We start from the raw sequence: 4,177 nt of genomic DNA on the forward strand, positions 1-4,177 counted from the left end.
ACTGGATGTCAAAATAGTGTGTGTGTGTGTGTGTGTGTGGGCACATTTGATCAACATTCTTTTTATGCAACACATTAATATTTCAAATAAGAGAGAGAGAGACAGAGAGAGAAAGAAGGAGAGAAAACTATTTCCCCTGAGAGTAGCCGAGAGCAGCTCGAGATCCTGACAGCCTCCAAATGTGCAGCTGTCCCTCGTCTCCCCAGAGGTGATGTCACTGCGGACAGCTGGTGTCCTCAGAGACCCGCTCCACCAATAGATAACCTTCACTTCATGGTAGAGAGGATTCAGCTCTCATGAGTCCTCCCCCCCTCCCCAACCCTCCACCTCTCCCCTCCCCAATCCTCCACCTCCCCAACCCTCCGCCTCTCCTCTCCTCAACCCTCCACCTCTCCCCTCCTCTCCCCAACCCTCCACCTCTCCCCTCCCCAATCCTCCACCTCTCCCCTCCCCAACCCTCCGTCTCTCTCCTCCCCAACCCTCCACCTCTCCCCTCCCCAATCCTCCACCTCCCCAACCCTCCGCCTCTCCTCTCCTCAACCCTCCACCTCTCCCCTCCTCTCCCCAACCCTCCACCTCTCCCCTCCCCAATCCTCCACCTCTCCCCTCCCCAACCCTCCGTCTCTCTCCTCCCCAACCCTCCACCTCTCCCCTCCCCAACCCTCCACCTCTCCCCTCCCCAACCCTCCGTCTCTCCCCAACCCTCCACCTCTCCCCTCCCCAATCCTCCACCTCCCCAACCCTCCGCCTCTCCTCTCCTCAACCCTCCACCTCTCCCCTCCTCTCCCCAACCCTCCACCTCTCCCCTCCTCTCCCCAACCCTCCACCTCTCCCCTCCCCAACCCTCCGCCTCTCCTCTCCCCAACCCTCCACCTCTCCCCTCCCCAACCCTCCGCCTCCCCAACCCTCCGCCTCTCCTCTCCTCAACCCTCCGCCTCCCCCCTCCGCCTCTCCTCAACCCTCCACCTCTCCCCTCTCCAACCCTCCACCTCTCCCCTCCCCAACCCTCCGTCTCTCCCCTCTCCAACCCTCCACCTCTCCCCTCCCCTCCTCCGCCTCTTCCCTCCCCAACCCTCCACCTCTCCCCTCCCCAACCCTCCACCTCTCCCCTCCCCAACCCTCCACCTCTCCCAACCCTCCGTCTCTCCCCTCCCCAACCCTCGCCTCTCCCCTCCACCTCTCCCCTCCCCAACCCTCGCCTCTTCCCTCCCCAACCCTCCGTCTCTCCCCTCCCCAACCCTCGCCTCTCCCCTCCCCTCCACCTCTCCCCAACCCTCCGCTTCTCCCCTCCCCCCTCCCCAACCCTCCGCCTCTCCCCTCCCCAACCCTCCGCCTCTCCCCTCCCCAACCCTCTGCCTCCCCAACCCTCCGCCTCTCCCCTCCCCAACATCCTTCCGCCATCCTTGTGTGTGTTTACAAGAGAGGGGTGACCTGACCCGTTAAGCCCCTCCCCCCTGGTGCATCGGTCCAGGTCAGCCCGGCTCAGACACACCCTGCCTGGACGCTGTTCTGCTATGCTCTCTCACGTTGACATTATTTTTCACAGAAACCTGCAGGGTTCAAAACTGTGACAAAATAGGTCGTATTTCGGACGTATGCATGACCTGTTTTGGGGTAATGCGACATAAAATTTGAATGCGTCTCACTGGTGCCAGTAGGCCTAAAAAAAGTCTACAATTCTATTATAAAAATAGATGACAACGAATTTCATCATCGATTCACTGGGTCTATGTTGATGTTGTATTTGAAAAGGTTTCAATACTAATTTTCCGCACTATCGCTGCTCTCTCTTGTTCTCCCCCGACGTGTCTCTCCAACAGACAGGCCAGTTGACACACACACACACACACACACACACACCGCTGAAGTGGCCACTTAAGCCTGCCTGCCTCTCTCTCACTCACTCTGATCTCGTCACTCATCTCATACAGCACTTCAATTTAGACTGAATAGTGTAGCATTTCATAACGGTTGCAGTTCCAGACAGTGAGTGTTGTGTACTTCTATAAGCAGACTGACTAGATGACCTAGCAAAACCTAGCGTAGCCAGCTAGCTGGTTGCTAATGTTACAGTAAGTGGCATTAGTGCTATGCTCTTCATAGCCGTGGCTTTCAACTTAAGCTCAGTAGCTTACTAGATGTTGCTATTGTAGCAGCTTGCTATGCATTTCCAATTGTTGTGTATTTACAGTATCGGATTATATGGTTATCTTAGCATATTGTTTTACATTAATTGCCAATTTTGTCAGCCAGTTAGGTAGTGCTACCTTAGTTGATGATGGTAGACAGCAGGCAACACTGGTTTAAACTGCATCGGCAATATCATCCACACCTCCCTCTCTGTGATAAACCTAGTTTGCTTCACTCTAGCCTAGAGTCTAGTTCATTCCTCACTATGCTGAAAAGGTTATGTGATGTCCCAGTGCCATAGAGTAGGACTACTCACATTTATATATATCACAAATTGTATAGCTGTAGATTGTTACACATTCCTGTGAGGAGGGAACGGAAATGTCACAGACTTAGGTCGGAGTGTGAGACACTAGGCTACTGTATACGGACTGAGTGAGCTAGGAGAAATTGCATTGTTTGGAGCATAGATTTCAGGCTATATAGCTGTATATTTTTATCAAATCAAATCAAATGTATTTCTTAAGCACATTTAAAAACAACTCACATTGACCCAAGTGTTGTACAAGTCAAAGCAGGCAGTAAAAATACAAAAAAGGCAGAAATATAGCTGCAAGCAGCAATAACGGGGCCAAGCGCAATAAACACATCAAAGCCAACAAGCGAAACATGACATAGCCACATTTCAGGTATGCATGTGAGTGTCTGTGTCGCCTGACACTAAATCAGGTTAAATTCATGCAACAGCATCATCAACAGCTAGCAAATGTTATCTAGTGAGCAAGCATGAGGCTGAGGTTATGGTGCTTTCGTTTATAACTGGGAGGTGGCAAATTGCGACTTGCTACAAGGAATGATTAAATAAAACGCTGCATAAACTCGCACTTCCTCGTCTCAAAACGACTTCACAACAACACTCCTCACTGAGTGGGGAGGGATACGACCGATCTACTGGGACAAGAGCTGTCGAGTTTTCACCATGCACACAAAATGTCTTAATGCTTTTGATTAACAATCTGTGCGGGTAACATTAATCTTAGATATAGTTTGAGCCTCACATGGGGCACTAAAATATGTAGCGTGTTCTAGGGTTAGAATGGTGACTATGACCGGTATAATGTATGATTATACCACGGTTATCACAAATATGAAGGAAAATGGATTTAATATCTTAAATCAACTTGTCACACAGCGAAAACCTTAAGTCACACAGCTTAGATACTTACATTGTACGAATCAGCACAGTTGTGTGAACATTTCGATATATAATATGTGTATGAGCTGTTAACACTGAAGGCATAGCGACAAGTTAGAAAAAGGGTAAAAATGCAAAATTAACAGCTCAAAAGTTAGAGTGCGGTGCCATACATTTCAATGGGGAACACAGTTGCCGAACAAATCGTCATACCGTGAAAACTATAAGTCGCACAGCTTAGATACTTATTGTACGAATCAGCACAGTTGTCTGAATGTTTTGATATATAATATGTGTGAGCTTTCAAAACTGTAGGAGTGCCAGCAGTTAACAAAATGTGTGAATATTTTCAAAGCAACAGCTGCCAGCACTCTAAAAACATAATGATACTGAACATTCCACCAGCAGTTTCAATGGCACAAAAATTACTATTAAAAGTTAAATTACTAAAAAACTATTTACAAAAATATCAAAAATCTGAATACATCCGGGAAACAGCTATAGACGATGAACATTTTAAAGTTTGAATGAAGTTTCTAGCACAAAGTATGAAGAAGTAGTTGAGGGCCAAAAGACTGAGGAGAATAAGAAATAAAGAAAGAAAAAAAGAAATAGTGGGAATATCACAAGTTGGGCTAGCTTCTACAATTGTGTTATAATATTAAAAAGGACATCAAAGATGCATGGTAGCACTCACCAATAAAAGATACATGGACAGTGTATCTTTTATTGGTGAGTGCTACCATGCATCTTTGATGTCCTTTTTAATATTATAACACAATTCAATAATAGATGGAAAAACACATGTGGCAATATGAAGACAGCAGGAATGAAAAGAATGATGTCATGGAT

The sequence above is a fragment of the Borostomias antarcticus genome (assembly GCF_949987555.1).
Source record: "Borostomias antarcticus genome assembly, chromosome: 26".
Taxonomy (NCBI): Eukaryota; Metazoa; Chordata; class Actinopteri; order Stomiiformes; family Stomiidae; genus Borostomias; species Borostomias antarcticus.